Source organism: Anomaloglossus baeobatrachus, chromosome 1 (assembly GCF_048569485.1).
Source record: "Anomaloglossus baeobatrachus isolate aAnoBae1 chromosome 1, aAnoBae1.hap1, whole genome shotgun sequence".
Taxonomy (NCBI): domain Eukaryota; kingdom Metazoa; phylum Chordata; class Amphibia; order Anura; family Aromobatidae; genus Anomaloglossus; species Anomaloglossus baeobatrachus.
Genome location: NC_134353.1, coordinates 920,602,836 through 920,621,313, shown reverse-complemented (window position 1 = coordinate 920,621,313; position 18,478 = coordinate 920,602,836).

The window sequence follows — 18,478 nt, the reverse complement described above, 5'->3', positions numbered from 1 at the left end:
AATGAGCCATTTTGGAGAAACGGTCCACCACGACCCATATGACTGTGTGTCCGGAGGACAAGGGCAAGTCTGTAATAAAGTCCATTGCAATGTGTTGCCACGGAACGGAGGGAATTGGCAGCGGCAGAAGACGACCATATGGCAGGTGTTTGGGCGTCTTGTTCCGGGCACAAGAGGAGCAGGCTGAGACAAAGGACGCGACGTCCGTGCGAAGGGATGGCCACCAATAGTGACGTACAATTGTACTCCATGTTCTCTTCTGACCAGCATGGCCGGCTATTTTCGAGGCATGGCCCCAGTGCAACAATTTTTGTCTGTCAGTTTCAGAGACATAGGTCTTCCCGGGCGGTATCTGGGCCAGAGTGACAGGAGCCACCGGAATGATTTTACTTGGGCAGATGATGGGCTGGGATGTCTCCTCCTCCTGTTCCATGGGCACGAATTACCTGGACAAGGCATCTGCACGCACATTCTTATCCGCGGGCCGAAAATGGAGCTGAAAATCGAACCTGACAAAGAACAAGGACCACCTGGCTTGTCGTGGGTTCAGTCGCTGAGCAGACCGCAGGTATTCCAGGTTCTTGTGGTCCGTGTAAATGATCACGGGGTACACTGCTCCCTCCAGAAGGTAGCGCCATTCCTCCAGAGCCAGTTTGACTGCTAATAGCTCTCGGTCACCGATGGTATAGTTGCGTTCAGACGCTGAGAAGCTCTTTGTGATCCTGTTACCCCTTCACCCACGGTATGTAGCATCTGCCTCCCTGTTGTCACTAACCATACTTACCATCTGTGCTCCTTCTCCCTCCTTCCCTTACTCTTCCTCCTCCGTTCCTTTTGTCTTTTCCTTTTTTCCCTTTTCCCACTTTTCCCTCCCTCTGTTTCTCTCCTCTTTCTCTCCCCCTTCTCTTTCCCTCTTCTCTTTTTTTTCTTTCCCTCTCTTTCTCTTCCTCTTTCCCTCCCTCTCTTTCCTTCTCTTTCTTTTCCTCTCCCTCCCTTTCTCTCCCTCCTTTTCTCTCCCTCTCCCTATCTCTTTCTATTTTCTCTCCCTCTCTCTCTCTTTTCTTCTCTCTCCCTCTCTCTCCCTCACTCTCTCTCTCTTTCCTCTTCTCTCCTTCCTTTTTTCTCTTTTTCTCCCTTTCTCTCCCTCTCTTTCTCTCCTCCTCTTTCTCTCCCTCTTTTTCTCCTTTTCCTTCTCACTCTCTCTCTCTCCTTCTTTCCTTCTCTTTTCTCTCCCTCTCCTTCTTTCCTTCTCTTTTCTCTCCCTCTCCTTCTTTCCTTCTCTTTCTCTTCCCCTTTCTCTCTCTTTCTCTCTCTCTTTCTCTCTCTCTCTCTTTCTCTCTCTCTCTCTTTCTCTCTCTCTTTCTCTCTTTCTCTCTATCTCTCTTTCTCTCTCTCTTTCTCTCTCTTTTCGTTTCTCTCTCTCCACTCACCTTGGTATTGATACCAGCTCCGGCTGTTTGATTTGAATATTAGCTTGGGCTGTCTGCCTTTACCTGTATCACCTGACCATTATTATCTCCTATGGTACGCAAGTTTGTTATCATACCTGTACTAATTATCTCTCTCTCCATGTGATTAAGAGCATACTCTGCAAAAACGTGTGGAACCTTGCCATTATTTGCAAACCCCCGGTTGTCCTCCGAGACCCGTGGTTCCTTACTCTGACCAGTGATGTACGTTCCGCAGTATATCTTCATGTATATTTGTATTATTCTGTACATAATCTGTGTATCACCTGTATATAATGCACTCGTTATTGTTATTGTCTTCACACCTTTTCAGGCAACAACCTTGAGAAAGGCTCTATGCCGAAACGTTGGTGCTGTTGCTCTGGTTAGGTTCCTTTTGCAGTGTATTAGTCAATAAATTCACTTTTGCATAATTCCCCCCTTGTCTTCATTTTGAGTGCTGGGATTCTTTTTACTATATGATTCTTTATCCCCTAAGCACCTTTAGTGTATGTGGTGAAGCCTGTAATTTCTATATATTGATATTACTACTATTTTTCCAGTGCTCCCACTGTACCATCTAGTCCCATGTCGGCTCCTGTTCTCTCCTTTAATGATGAGCAAGCCGCTAGTATCCTTGCCAAGGTGACCACAAGGACTCAGTTCCTCACCATCCCCTCAGACGAGATCCGCACACGCGATTTCCTGAGGGAGACCAAGAGGAACACAGCCCTTGAACTTCACGCAGCCACTTTGGCTGAATATTTCAAAACCCAGAGAATCCCGAGGGGGCTCAGGGTCTCATTACGGCCCACGCTGTTCTCAGACAACTCTGAGTACTGCAAGTCATTTGAGAGCATTCTTAACAAATGTTCTTTTGACATTATACTTCTTACAATTGACTACCTGCAAAAGGAACTCATCAGTATTGACGCTAATATCAAGAATATAGAGACACAACTCTCCCAGACTCTGAACGCTACGGCCCTAGAAGAGCTCAAGACCAAGTGTAACTCTACTGTGTCTGAATACAGAGACACTCTTCAGATCCGCAAACGTGACAAATTCTTGCGGGACCAAGAAGATTATCTCAAGAACCACGTATACCGATGGCAATCATCAGCTCCGTCTCGCAATTTTCGCCGTGGCGGCGGTTTCTCTTCTGGGTCCGACAGCTACCACTTCTCTACAGATTCCCAGTCTTTTTTAGGTCCGAGACGTCCCGGAAAAAACAGACGAGGAAGGGGCGGAAACACCGGGGGACGCCCAGACAGAGTCACAACTCGCTCCCAGGTAGGGACAACATTGTGTACAACATATCCAGCCAGACCCTGTCCCCCCTTGAGACCCAGGTCCTACAGAAGGGACTCTCCTTTTGTCCCACCCCCTCCTTCAGCACCTTTAATCTAGAATATGACCTTAACAGATTATTTAGAAATCTTCGCCTGAAAGCACACTTTGCTACTGGTACTCCCGAGTTCAGCCAACCATCCTCTGCATCCGTTACTTCGTCACCCCCTAGTGGGTTTACACTTAAGGGTCTCAACCTCAGGACTCCCAGCAATTACCAACCCCCATGCTGCTACCACCCAGTTGAGACCTTCATCAGCCTAGTCTCAAGGGATGTTCAGGCTATCACTACGGACATTAGCAGGGGGCACTACCACCTCAGTAACAACATGACCCCTGATGAGCGCAGGGCCCTGACTTCACTGAAAAATCATAAGAACATTGTCATCAAGCCAGCCGACAAAGGCGGGGCGATCGTGGTACTAGATAGAATCTACTACATGGATGAAATCCGCCAGCAACTTAGCGACACCAATACTTACTGTCCATTACCCCATGATCCCACGTCCCGCATTTCCACTCTGATACGGGAAAAGGTGCAACATTACAAACAAAATGCCATCATTGACGACAAATTGAGTGAGTTTTTGACTAATAACCATCCCATCACCCCGGTGTTCTATACCCTGCCCAAGATCCATAAAAATTTGACCTCTCCACCCGGCCGTCCCATCGTCGCATCCACCGACTCGCTACTCTCACCTATCTCTATGACCCTTGAAAAAATACTAACTCCGCATATTTCTAAAATTCCCTCATATTTGAAAGATACTAACCATTTCCTCTCCATTCTAAGATGCATTTCCAGTGTCCCGGATAACTGCCTACTCGCCACTCTAGATGTTTCCAGTTTGTATACGAGTATAGGCCATCATGAAGGCATCCTTGCAGTTGACAGGTTCCTCGAGACTCACACTGACCTTCCCACCTCCAAAAAGGAGTTCTGTCTTGACATGCTCGAGGTGGTCCTTACCCAGAATTTCTTCCTTTTCGAGGATCAGTTTTTTCTGCAATGTAGGGGGACCGCGATGGGATCTAACGTTGCGCCCCCCTACGCTAACATTTTCATGGACCACTTCGAGCACTGCCATATCTATCCCCATCCACTATTTGACAGCCATGTGACACTATGGAAACGCTATATTGATGACATCTTTATGATCTGGACCGGCGACGTTGTATCACTTAACTCCTTCTTCACTGACATCAATAGTGCCACTGACAATATCTCATTAACCCTCCATCATAGTGATCACTCCATCAACTTCCTCGACACTACGGTAATCATCAACCCCGACCATACCCTCTCGACAGACTTGTACACAAAGCCGACTGACAGAAACAGTCTTCTCTTACATTCCAGCTGCCACCCACGGCACATCAAAAAATCTTTGCCCCACTCTCAGCATTGCCGTGTTGACCGGATCGTTTCAGATCCACCTACTAGGGTCAAACGCCATACTGACATGGATAATAAATTTTTAGCCAGGGGCTACCCGCCATATGTGAGACCCCCACCCTCTCTTTCTGCTCCCAACCCACAATGTAAGAACAGGGTCCCCTTTGTGAGTACATATCACCCGTTCAGTCCCCTTATTAATGGTGTCATCTTTAAACATTGGCCTCTACTCCATCAAGCCTATCCTTCCATTTCGGAATTTGATTCTCGACCACTCATTTGCCACAAGCGGCCCCACAACCTGAGGGACAGCCTTGTCAGGGCTGACATTGGTCCCTCCAAGCCACCTGCCAGACAGATCTTCCTCTCGTGCCAACGTAAGGGGACTTTTCCATGCCTGCATTGTCTCCAATGTTCACACATCATCAAGGGTGATTTTTTCACACACCCACGTACCGGTAAAAAATTCCCGATCCGTGGATATTTCACCTGCGAATCTAACTTTGTCGTCTATCTGATTAAGTGCCCCTGCGGACTCGGATATGTTGGTGAGACCACCCAACATATCCGGGACCGCATTAATAAGCACAAATCCACCATCCGCTGTAAACAGACCACCTTACCCATCCCAGCCCACTTTATTGCCGCAGGCCACACCATACCACAGCTCAGATTCCAAGTACTCGAGCATGTTGACCAACCCCGCCGCGGTGGCAACCGCATCAAAACATTCAGAGAACGCGAGGCGTTCTGGATTCATACTCTCCAGACTCTAGAGCCACTAGGGCTCAATAGGGAATATGAGGTCCCCCGCTAACACACTTATGGGTTGTACTCTTACATGTCCTCTTTATTGTAATTTGTGACATTATACTGCCAGGTTTTCATTTTGTCAGTTATTCCCCTTTTTTCTTCCTCGTGTCCCATGTAACTATGGACTTATACTTCCTTCACTTGTTTTGCTTAATGATACATATCTAACCTTTTATCCCTTATATGTCTCCTGCTAACCTTTGTTATTTACCCCCTGTCTTTTTTCCAGATATCGCACAACTGATCCTCTCCCATCCCTCACCTCCATCCAGTGGCACATTCCCATTCACGCTCTGCAGCAGGTAAATCACGGATACAATGCTCATTCAGCGTACCGCCCTTGCACCCACCCCCTGGCCGCCCCATTGTCACGTGCTAATGCACGTCACTGACATGTGCACTCTGTGCGTTCCACATGTGCGTTCCACCGCACGTTACCGGATGTGACGCGCCTCCTATCACACCACTGACTTCCTTATAATGGCGCCGCCCGGAAGCCGTCTTCACGCCGCTGCAGCCTCTCTCCCTGCCACTGATGCCAGTCCCGGATCTCCACTGCAGGTAGCGCTGCTGTCCTGCACTCTCCAACCACCACCGATTTTGGGATTACCCCTTTTCACCATGCTGCTTTGTCTTCCAGGCGTCCTCTCACCTCACATTGTGATCCTGTCACCCCTTCACCCACGGTATGTAGCATCTGCCTCCCTGTTGTCACTAACCATACTTACCATCTGTGCTCCTTCTCCCTCCTTCCCTTACTCTTCCTCCTCCGTTCCTTTTGTCTTTTCCTTTTTTCCCTTTTCCCACTTTTCCCTCCCTCTGTTTCTCTCCTCTTTCTCTCCCCCTTCTCTTTCCCTCTTCTCTTTTTTTTCTTTCCCTCTCTTTCTCTTCCTCTTTCCCTCCCTCTCTTTCCCTCCCTTTCTTTTCCTCTCTCTCTCTTTCCTTCTCTTTCTTTTCCTCTCCCTCCCTTTCTCTCCCTCTCTTTCTCTCCCTATCTCTTTTTATTTTCTCTCCCTCTCTCTCTTTCCTTCTCTCTCCCTCACTCTCTCTCTCTTTCCTCTTCTCTCCTTCCTTTTTTCTCTTTTTCTCCCTTTCTCTCCCTCTCTTTCTCTCCTCCTCTTTCTCTCCCTCTCTTTTTCTCCCTTTCCTTCTCTCTCTCTCTCTTCTTCTTTCCTTCTCTTTTCTCTCCCTCTCCTTCTTTCCTTCTCTTTTCTCTCCCTCTCCTTTCATTCTCTTTCTCTTCCCCTTTCTCTCTCTTTCTCTCTCTCTCTTTCTCTCTCTCTTTCTCTCTCTCTTTCTCTCTCTTTCTCTCTCTCTCTCTTTCTCTCTCCCTCTCTCTATCTCTCATTCTCTCGCTCTCTCTTTCTCTCTCTTTTCATTTCTCTCTCTCTCCACTCACCTTGGTATTGATACCAGCTCCGGCTGTTTGATTTGAATATCAGCTTCGGCTGTCTGCCTTTACCTGTATCACCTGACCATTATTATCTCCTATGGTACGCAAGTTTGTTATCATACCTCTACTAATTATCTCTCTCTCCATGTGATTAAGAGCATACTCTGCAAAAACGTGTGGAACCTTGCCATTATTTGCAAACCCCCGGTTGTCCTCCGAGACCCGTGGTTCCTTACTCTGACCAGTTATGTACGTTCCGCAGTATATCTTCATGTATATTTGTATTATTCTGTACATAATCTGTGTATCACCTGTATATAATGCATTCATTATTGTTATTGTCTTCACACCTTTTCAGGCAACAACCTTGAGAAAGGCTCTATGCCGAAACGTTGGTGCTGTTGCTCTGGTTAGGTTCCTTTTGCAGTGTATTAGTCAATAAATTCACTTTTGCATAATTCCCCCCTTGTCTTCATTTTGAGTGCGGGGACAAAGGATATATCCGTCCTCGAGGTGGTGTGGTTCCCGGGAGTAGGTCGATGGCACAGTCGTAAGGATGATGTGGCAGCAGTACCTCTGACTCCTTTTTATCAAAGACGTCCGCGAAGGACCAATAGGCCGAAGGCAGTCCTGGTAGGGACTCCGGGACCGGAGGTCGTCGGATGGGCTGTATGGACCTCAAGCAGTTCTCGTGGCAAGAGGGGCCCCATCGGGTAATTTCGCCAGCACGCCAGCTGCCCGACGGTTCGTGTGTCCGTAACCAGGGGAGTCCAGCAGGATTTGATGAGACATATGCGGGAGGACGTAGAAGGTGATTTTCTCAGTGTGCAGGGCACCGATGCGTAGTACTACAGGCTTAGTGATCCAAGAGATGGTGTCAGAGAGGGGTCTCCCGTCTACAGAGGCAATCACGAGGGGTTTGTCGAGTGGAGTAACAGGCACCTGGTACTTGTCCACCGTGGACTGCTGGATGAAATTGCCTGCTGCCCCGGAATCGAGGTACGCTTCCGCCGTGAACCGCGTCTCTCCTGCTGTCACTTGAACCGTCCACGTAACCGGGTCTGAGAGAGTCCCAGTACCTAGGGTGGCCTCTCCTACCAGCCCTAGGCTTTGGAGTTTCCCGGCCTCTCTGGACAGGAACGTAGCAGGTGTGTGCCCTCTCCGCAGTAGAAGCAGAGGCCCTTGGCGAGCCGTTCTGCTCGGCGTTGTTCGGACTGCCGCAAACGGTCAATCTGCATGGGCTCGTGGACAGAGACACCAGACGACACCGACTGAAGTACGGCGGACTTCTGCAGAGGAGAGGAATGCCGTATCGGACGTCTCTCGCGGGACACCTCTGTGGATCGTTCCTGGAATCTGAGGTCCACGCGGGTGGCTAGTGCGATCAGGGAATCCAGGGTGGAAGGAACATCGCGGCCGACCAGCTCGTCCTTAATTCGACCGGAGAGTCCTTCCCAGAAGGCGGCGGTTAGGGCCTCATTATTCCACCCTAATTCAGAGGCCAAGGTGCGAAAGCGGATGGCGTATTGACCCACCGTCAAGGTCCCCTGGCGTAGTTTGAGGAGTGATGAGGCGGACGCGGCGGCACGTCCGGGTTCATCAAAGGTGGTTCTAAACGCCTGCAGGAACTCCTGGATGTCAGTGGTTACAGGGTCCTCCTTCTCCCACAAGGGGTTCATCCAGGCCAGTGCCTCACCCTCTAGATGGGACATCACAAACGCCACCTTGGCTTGATCGGAGGCAAACAGATGCGGAAGCAGTTTAAAGTGGAGGTGTAAGACCTGTTAACATTTACATATATAGGTTAGAAGACTGTGAACTTTTCCTTGTTATGCTGCCACCTGCTGTCAAAACAAAGAACAGCGGGCACAAACCCCTGCTGCTTGATTTACTTGGTACAGTCCTGAACAGGATGTGAGGAGGAGCTAGTTTTGTTTGGTAGTTGTTTATGCTGAGGTGTGTGTGTTCGGACGTGCTGAAGAAGGCAAGGCCGAATTCTGCCCTGCTGAACAAGGTCCAAGTACCTGAGTGTTCGTGACATCTCCCCAAGACACAGATCCAAGAAAGGCTGGATGTGGAGCGAGGAGCCAGACAGCACTGGCAAATTACAGAGACGGGACAAAGACTGAACTTTAGAGGTGTCTGCCGGCGGAATACGGGCCCCAATGGTGACAAGGTACCCCACGCTGAAACCTGCAGTTAAGTGTGCACACTACTTTTAGTTAGGGACAGATAGGAAATGACTCTGCACTGTGTTATGCAAGTAAGGTAACAAGGACCCTGCGTTTTTTTTGCTTAATAAGGATTTTTGTGTTTTGCTTTTGGGAGTACAATCTGAGGCTTCCCACCCTTGACAAGCTATTCAAAGTGGTTGTATGTATATTACATTATATCTACTGCTGTGCACATTCCCGCTTTTCTCTCCCTCCTTTCCCGCACTATTCCTCCACCTGTGTTGTGCAATATGTTATTAAATTTGCATTGATTAACCCCCGTGGTTCCGTGCAGTCCTTGCGTATCCCGTTACCTGCAGGTTATTACATTTGGCGTAGTCGGCAGGATACGCAGGCTGGTACGGAACAATGGACGGACAGGGGGGTGTCGCTGATGGAGGTGTTCTAATACAACCTGATGGGGGAATACCAGCAAGGCAGCTGTCCCTGGGGGCTATGCTGACCCATATACCAAAATTTACTGGCAACAATGTACCTCTCCATGACTGGGCGCAGAGAGTGAGGGGCATGTTGAGAGTAGCAGGAGTGACTGCAGAAAATCAAGGGGAGATATTGCTGATTGCCCTTGAAGGCCATGCTCAAGAGACTATTTTATTGCGCCCTGAGAGTGAACGAAAGACGTTAGAGCAGGTGGTGAAGATTCTTGAGAGAGTGTATGGCGGGAAACCAGAAGCAGGAGATTTACAGGCGCAACTGTTCTACAGGCTGCAGGGTGAAGAAGAAGGTCTGCCACAGTATGCAAATGCACTCCAGAGAATAATGAGACAAATGCTTACAGCAGAGCCAGAGCTAGCACAAACCCCCGGTTATGCTGACCGTACGCTGCGAGATCAATTCCTCCGCGGATTACATAACCCCAAGATCAAAGGTGCCCTCCGTGAACGACTCAGGGTAGAAAAAAAACTAACTTTCCAGGAAATATTGGAAGAAGCAGTCTCCCGCGCACAAACTGAAAATTGCGACCCGCAGAACGCCTGGGGAGAAGTTTGTATGCATAAGATAGTCCCGGGTGAGAAAAACTGAGAACCGAGCCAACTTGAGGCTAAAGTCGATCAGTTACAAGAGACGGTTACTGCTCTACAAGAGTTGCTGAAGAATATGCAAGCCCCGGCGTCAGAAGTAAGAACGACAGCACCGCGGCCAAATACCCGCACGCATACCTATCAAGAAGAGAGGGGACAGATCGAGCAGAGACGATCGAGACCCGCTGGAGAGTACCAGTGTTGGAACTGTGGAAATCAGAACCATTTATTCCGACACTGTCCGGAGAGGAAGACGTCTCAAGAAAGACCGCCGTTAAACTAGTGCCTCCCTCCATGGATGGGCACATGGCGGGGAGACCAACTGAGCTTAGAGAAAACCAATGCCCTGAAGATATAGCAGCCAGCACGCCGACGATCATGGCCGAATTTGAAGGGAAAGAAGTAAGATGCTTGATGGATACTGGGTCCCAAGTGACCACCATGCCAGAACAGTTCTTCTACCAACATTTTGGACAAACTGTATCCATTGACAAAGGGGCACATATCAAACTGAGGGCTGCAAACAATCTTCCCATTCCGGTTGTAGGGGTCGTGTGGATGAACATACGTGCATGTGGCCAGAACTTAGGCAAAAAAGGGATTGTGTTAACGGAGGGCCGGTACGACAGAGAAGTGCCGGCTATCGTGGGTATGAACGTCCTGAAAGAATTAGACCAGTTGCTCTTCAACAAGGGGGGCTGTGATTACTGGAAGACGACAGTTGCTAACAGGCCCGCCCAAAAGGTCTTCCAACACCTTTTCCGTGCCCGAGGACTGTGGAGGAATGGTGGGAGCCGCTACCTGGTGGGGAGGGTTCGAGTCCCAAGACAGACAACAATTACTCTACCTCCAAATCGTGAGACAGTCCTCACCTTGCCAGTTGGAGCCCACCGTACACTCGAGGGGATGGAGGTGTTGGTGGAGCCTTACCGTGGTGAAGAGAACGGAGATGAACCGTTGGTGGCTCGCACTTTAGCAACAGTAAGAAATGGAAGAGTCCCTTTCCGTTGCGTGAACACCGGTGAACAGGCCTACACCTTGACCTCGGGAGTTGTTCTGGCCCATGTCTACCTGGCGCCTGAAGAAGTGGCGACCGCAGAATCGATTGAATTGCAGCCCATGGCAGGGGAAGCCTGGACTTGGGCTGTTTCTATGGAAAGAAAAGAGAAACCCATTGATCAGTGGAACAGTCGCGTCATCTTAGGGCAGATGGGAGTGGACCTGAGCCCCTTCGCTTCGGAGCAAGCCCAAGCCATAGAAGACTTTATTTGGGAGAATCAAGCCACGTTCTCCCGTCACGCAGAAGATTTTGGCTGTACTGACAAGATTCAGCACGAAATACCCACTGGAGATGCCCCACCGATCAGGGAAAGGTACAGACAAATACCCCCAAAGTACTACCAAGAGGTAAAAGAGCTCTTGGCGCAGATGCTGAAGAGCAGGGTGGTAAGAGAAAGTCAGAGTCCATGGGCTGCCCCAATCGTGCTGGTCAAGAAAAAGGATGGGTCTACCCGCTTCTGTGTTGACTACCACAAGCTTAATGGATGCACGGTTCGTGATTCCTACCCTCTGCCCCGGATAGAGGAGTCCCTGTCGGCGCTGGGAAAGGCACGTTACTTCTCCTCCCTTGATCTGGCCAGCGGATATTGGCAGGTCCCTGTGGCAGAGAAAGACAAGGCCAAGACCGCATTTATTGTACCCATGGGACTCTTCGAGTTCAATCGCATGCCGTTTGGACTAAATAATGCCCCAGGAACTTTTCAGCGCCTCATGGAAAGTTGCCTTGGAGACATGAACTTCGAGGCCACGTTGATTTACCTGGATGACATAGTAGTGTATTCTGCAACCTTCGAAAAACATCTAGAAAACCTGGGTCAAGTGTTTCAGCGGTTACGGGCCCATGGGCTTAAACTGAAACAAAAAAAATGCCGGATCTTTCAGGAAGAGATTGAATATCTCGGACACAAGGTGTCGGAAGCCGGCGTACAGCCCTCCGATGGGAAAGTGAGAGCAGTGCTACAGTGGCCCACACCCAGCACAGTGCGGGAGGTTCGAGCTTTCCTGGGGCTAGCCGGATATTACCGTCGCTTTATCAAAGATTTTGCGAAGGAGGCAGAACCTTTGCACGAATTGCTCCGAGGGACTGCGAAAGGACCAAAAGCACAGAAAATTTGCTGGGGACCAAGACAAGCAGAAGCCTTACACCGATTGAAAGAGGCCTTGGTTAGCGCCCCTGTGCTTGCCTATGCAGACTATAACCTCCCTTTTCGGTTGTATACAGACGCAAGCCTCTACGGCCTGGGTGCAGTACTGGCCCAAGTACAGAATGGTACTGAACGGGTGATTGCATATGGAAGTCGGACGTTACGGGAAGCCGAGCGCAACCCCGAGAATTACAGTTCCTTTCGGCTGGAGTTACTGGCACTAGTATGGGCAATAACCGAAAGGTTCTCGGAATATCTCACGGGAGCCCAAATTGAAGTCTATACGGATAATAATCCCCTGGCTCACATCTCCACCGCCAAACTGGGAGAAATGGAACAGAGGTGGCTGGCACGACTCTCCAGATACAATTATCATGTGCAGTACCGCTCCAAGCATGAAAATCAGATTGCGGATGCCCTTTCTCGTGTTACCACCGAAGTCCCAGTGGGGGAGAGAGATGAACAGTTGGAGGAAGACGAAATTCCGGACTTCAGTAAATTCACCGCTCAAGTGGTAGAGGCTCGTATGCTGGAAATTACATCGGGCACGACATCACGCCTGCTTGGCCAAACCAGAGAGGAATGGGTGAAAATCCAGTCATCTGACCCAGAACTGCTTCAAGTGAAAGAGTGGGTGATCCAGCAGCGCAAGCCTAGAAAGGAAATACGGGCCACGCTGTCGCACGTGGCCCTCCAGATTCTCAGCCAGTGGGATAAGCTGTCGGTGCAGGAAGGGATGCTGTATCGGAAGGTGCACCTAGCTACAGAGTTGGAAGTACGGTGGCAAGTAGTGATACCCCAGAAGATGGCAGTACCATTGGCCCGAGAGGCGCATGAGAAGGGAGCCCATTTCGGACCGGACAAGACTTACCAATGGTTGCAAAGAATAGTATACTGTCCTCAGATGCTTCGGGCAGTAGAGAAGGCCTGTAAACTGTGCCGTTCCTGTGAGTTAAGTAAAGCTCCCCCACAGCGAGCACCAGTACAGACTATTGCAACCAAAGAGCCATTGGAAGTACTCATGATCGATTATCTGAAGATTGGTCACTCCCACCGGGGCTATCAGTTCTGCCTTGTGATGACAGATCACTTCTCCAAATTTGCAATGGTGACGCCCACCAGAGATCAGACGGCTGAATCAGCTGCTCGATTCATCAGTGATGACTTTATCCGGGTGTACGGCTGCCCCAAAAGAATACATTCCGACCAAGGGGCTTGCTTTCAGGGCGGTGTCATGAGAGAGCTGCAAAGGATTTACGGAATGCAGAAGTCAAGGACTACGCCTTATCATCCACAGGGCAACGGAGCCTGCGAGAGATTTAACCGGACCCTCCTACAAATGCTACGCACGTTAGAGGATGATCGTAAGAATCACTGGCCCGGCTATCTCGCAGAACTCGTGTGGGCGTACAATAATCATGTCCACTCCACCACTGGGTACACCCCGTACGTGCTACTGTTTGGAAGAGCCGGAAGAGGCATTGAAGAGCTGAACCTAGCTCCCCCCGAGATCAGTGAAGGTCAGAGTGTGGGTTCCTGGGTTGACTGTCACCGTCGACGGCTGGAGACTATCCATCGAATTGTCACCAAGCGGCTGCAAGAAAAGACACATCCACAGCGGAAACCTGTGCGTGAAACCCCGTTCTTGCCAGGGGACCGAGTACTAGTTGCAGAGAAGCACCCGAGATACAAGTTGAGCGAGCGCTGGAAAACAGAGCCTTACATTGTGATCAGAAGAATCTCGCCCCACGGATCAGTATACGAAGTGAGAGGCGAGCAAAGAGGCAGCACCCTCATCCTGCATCGTAATATGCTGAGGCCCTGCTATTCAGAAGACAGGACCAGACAAAGTACCTCGGAGACCGTGCCCGTTCCTGTTACCCTCGAAGAGGGCTCTGACGATGAAGAATGGTGGCGGGCCCCGACCAACCCAGCAGACTGGGAGAGATCCACGCCCCCATCCGTTCAAGACACAGGTGCCACCCCTGCAGAGCAGGAGTCACCAATCTCCAGAGATGGGGACAAGAATACTGTACTCCCTGATACGGCGCCGACGTCTGGTGACTTAGCCGTAGTACCACGCCGGACTGAGCGGGCTAATGCTGGTATTCCCCCTGATCGGTACTTGGCAGATGAATTTGTGTGTTCTGTCACTGGATCCTGTTTTAAGACATTGGCTCCCAAGCAACAGGTTGTGAAGCAGGGCAGGAGTTGCCACCGTGTGCCCCTGTGCAGAGCGCCTCAGGAGAGTATCGGCCGGGACGGCCGAGGTTAAAGAGGGGGGGAAATGTAAGACCTGTTAACATTTACATATATAGGTTAGAAGACTGTGAACTTTTCCTTGTTATGCTGCCACCTGCTGTCAAAACAAAGAACAGCGGGCACAAACCCCTGCTGCTTGATTTACTTGGTACAGTCCTGAACAGGATGTGAGGAGGAGCTAGTTTTGTTTGGTAGTTGTTTATGCTGAGGTGTGTGTGTTCGGACGTGCTGAAGAAGGCAAGGCCGCATTCTGCCCTGCTGAACAAGGTCCAAGTACCTGAGTGTTCGTGACATCTCCCCAAGACACAGATCCAAGAAAGAGAAACCAAGGGAAAAATTGTGAAAACATACCCTGCTGTAACTAAATAAAAGCATAGTGCATATAAACATAGGGTACTTAGTAAACACTGTTTTTGATCAAAAAAAGCATAAAGCTATCCCACCAACGCCAAGGTGTACCCAGTTGGGATAGTACCTACACTCTCTAATATTAAAACCTTACCATGGGTCTAAAATAGGCCTCAATGTGGCTAAGGGCTGAGAGCGACCGGGTCCCAACAGGACACACACAGTCAGGGGGATTCACAGAATGAAATGTCCAGCTCACCAAGAGGGAGGGCCACACCCCATTTGTACTGAATACAAAAAAAACTACATAAAAACAAAAAAATGAGCCGAAGTATGAGATGGTATACATGGAGCTTGTGAGCTCATGTTCACACTGGCCATTAGACAAAGAGAAACCAAGGGAAAAATTGTGAAAACATACCCTGCTGTAAGTAAATAAAAGCATAGTGCATATAAACATAGGGTACTTAGTAAACACTGTTTTTGATCAAAAAAAGCATAAAGCTATCCCACCAACGCCAAGGTGTACCCAGTTGGGATAGTACCTACACTCTCTAATATTAAAACCTTACCATGGGTCTAAAATAGGCCTCAATGTGGCTAAGGGCTGAGAGCGACCGGGTCCCAACAGGACACACACAGTCAGGGGGATTCACAGAATGAAATGTCCAGCTCACCAAGAGGGAGGGCCACACCCCATTTGTACTGAATACAAAAAAAACTACATAAAAACAAAAAAATGAGCCGAAGTATGAGATGGTATACATGGAGCTTGTGAGCTCATGTTCACACTGGCCATTAGACAAAGAGAAACCAAGGGAAAAATTGTGAAAACATACCCTGCTGTAACTAAATAAAAGCATAGTGCATATAAACATAGGGTACTTAGTAAACACTGTTTTTGATCAAAAAAAGCATAAAGCTATCCCACCAACGCCAAGGTGTACCCAGTTGGGATAGTACCTACACTCTCTAATATTAAAACCTTACCATGGGTCTAAAATAGGCCTCAATGTGGCTAAGGGCTGAGAGCGACCGGGTCCCAACAGGACACACACAGTCAGGGGGATTCACAGAATGAAATGTCCAGCTCACCAAGAGGGAGGGCCACACCCCATTTGTACTGAGGTGGTTCTAAACGCCTGCAGGAACTCCTGGATGTCAGTGGTTACAGGGTCCTCCTTCTCCCACAAGGGGTTCATCCAGGCCAGTGCCTCACCCTCTAGATGGGCCATCACAAACGCCACCTTGGCTTGATCGGAGGCAAACAGATGCGGAAGCAGTTTAAAGTGGAGGTGTAAGACCTGTTAACATTTACATATATAGGTTAGAAGACTGTGAACTTTTCCTTGTTATGCTGCCACCTGCTGTCAAAACAAAGAACAGCGGGCACAAACCCCTGCTGCTTGATTTACTTGGTACAGTCCTGAACAGGATGTGAGGAGGAGCTAGTTTTGTTTGGTAGTTGTTTATGCTTAGGTGTGTGTGTTCGGACGTGCTGAAGAAGGCAAGGCCGAATTCTGCCCTGCTGAACAAGGTCCAAGTACCTGAGTGTTCGTGACATCTCCCCAAGACACAGATCCAAGAAAGGCTGGATGTGGAGCGAGGAGCCAGACAGCACGGGCAAATTACAGAGACGGGACAAAGACTGAACTTTAGAGGTGTCTGCCGGCGGAATACGGGCCCCAACGGTGACAAGGTACCCCACGCTGAAACCTGCAGTTAAGTGTGCACACTACTTTTAGTTAGGGACAGATAGGAAATGACTCTGCACTGTGTTATGCAAGTAAGGTAACAAGGACCCTGCGTTTTTTTTGCTTAATAAGGATTTTTGTGTTTTGCTTTTGGGAGTACAATCTGAGGCTTCCCACCCTTGACAAGCTATTCAAAGTGGTTGTATGTATATTACATTATATCTACTGCTGTGCACATTCCCGCTTTTCTCTCCCTCCTTTCCCGCACTATTCCTCCACCTGTGTTGTGCAATATGTTATTAAATTTGCATTGATTAACCCCCGTGGTTCCGTGCAGTCCTTGCGTATCCCGTTACCTGCAGGTTATTACAGAGGGAGCACTGGTTCAAGAATCCTCTGCAGGTCTTAGAATCTCCGGCATATCGGGGTGGAGTGGCCAAGCGGAGTTTAGAGGCTTCTCAGGAGGCTGCCACGGAAGGTGTGGACTGTGATGCCAGGGACGTAGCTGTGGCTTGCAGCATATTCAGACGGGTGTCCACTGAGGTCATGAAGGCTAACATGCGGGATTGGGTCTCGCGTTGTCGTCCGAGTTCCTGCTGCAATCCAGCCAGCTGGGACGCTAGTGCGTCGGCGGGATCCATGGCCTGTTCTTACTGTTAGGACCAGGATGACGGGTAGGCCCAGGAGGTGGATCCACTGGACTGAGCACCCCACCGAGGGCAAGGTGCCCGGTAGCCGAAGCACTACGGGTAGCAGGACAGTCCGTTCAGAGGAGTGGGTGTAGAAGTCCCTGGGACCACGGAGTCTCTGAAGGTAGTCCGGGTGACGGAGCGCAGGTTCGGAGGCCGAGATGATGTCAGGCAGGGTCCGAAACCAGCGGAACGGGGAGGTCGGTCATCACACGGATCCAGGGATCAGAGACGGTAGGAACTGAGAAGATGGCCGACAGTCCGTTCGGGGTTCTGGAGCCGTCAGGACCGGTTGGCGAGACAGGAGCAGCTCTACAAGAGAGATAGGTAAGTACAAGACAATGGCACAGGGAGACCTGACTCCTAGCTTAGCAAACACGAAGAACAGGCCCCGCCCACTTGGAAAGGAACCCTCTATATACCCTGTACCTGCATCTTCAATATCCTGTTGGAGGACGCTGGCCCTTTAAGAAAAGGTCAATGACCGCGCGCGCCCTAATGCGCATGCGCGAGGCCCGGGTGCCAGAATCCAGAGCAGGATGCGGTGTGCAGGAGGCAGGAGTGCCGAGCCGGCTCAGGACAGCAGACGGGCGCCGGGACTGGGGACCGGGTTGCCTGGAGGACGCAGGTGAGGGAGCATGGAGGCTGAGGAGCGGAGGACCGGGGAGCGTGGCACGGGAGCGGGGAAGCGAGGTCCGGGAGCGGGGGAGCGTGGCAGAGGAGCCGGAAAGCGTGGCAGGGGAGCCGGGGAGCGTGGCAGGAGAACCGGGGAGCGTGGCACGGGCACCGGGGAGCGTGGCACGGGCACCGGGGAGCGTGACAAGTGCCAAATTTCTCACTTTCAGGCTATGTGCCCACAATCCAAAGACACTGTGTCTAGAACACAGTGTCATCCTTCCTGTGGAGATGTGAGTGTTGTCCATGGGAGAACGCAGCTGCCCATGCCCACAATCCAAGTTTGGGCCGCTGCAGACTTTAGCTCTATTCTCCCTGCACATCTCCATAGTAGTGATGTATGGAGTTGGACTAAAAAAGTCCTGATCCACGCGGTTTCAAAGGTGCCTGTGTGCTGGACCCGGGCCCGGGTGTTTAATCCAGATTCGGCACTTGAGAAATGAAAAAAAAAATAAATAAAGGAAAAATAAAGAAATTAAGAATGAAATGAGCGCTTCATAGCTCTGTCACGGCTCTACGTTTGCTCCTGCTACCTTTCCTGCACTTCCTGGGCTCATCTCATTGCTCATCTATATGTTCTGCTTTCCCCGTCCACTGGCCGGCTTGGAGTCTGTGATTGGTTGCACTTAGAAGCGCAACCAGCCTTTGTGACAGCGTCTGCCTGCAACCGACCACAGGCACTGTTTGCGGGTGAGTATCATGGTATAAAAATAAATAAAGCAATTGTCGTAGAGTCCCCGCATATGATAATGCCCAGCACAGATAATGCCCACAGCTACAGGCTGCAGCCTCCAGCCCTGCGCTTTTCTTGGCTGTGTATCAAAATAAGAGGAACCGCATGCGGCTTATTATTATTTAAATAATTTTAAAAACTTGCGTGTGTTCCCCCTTATTTTGATACTCAGCCATGATAAAGCCCAACAGCTGGGGGCTGGTATTCTCAGACT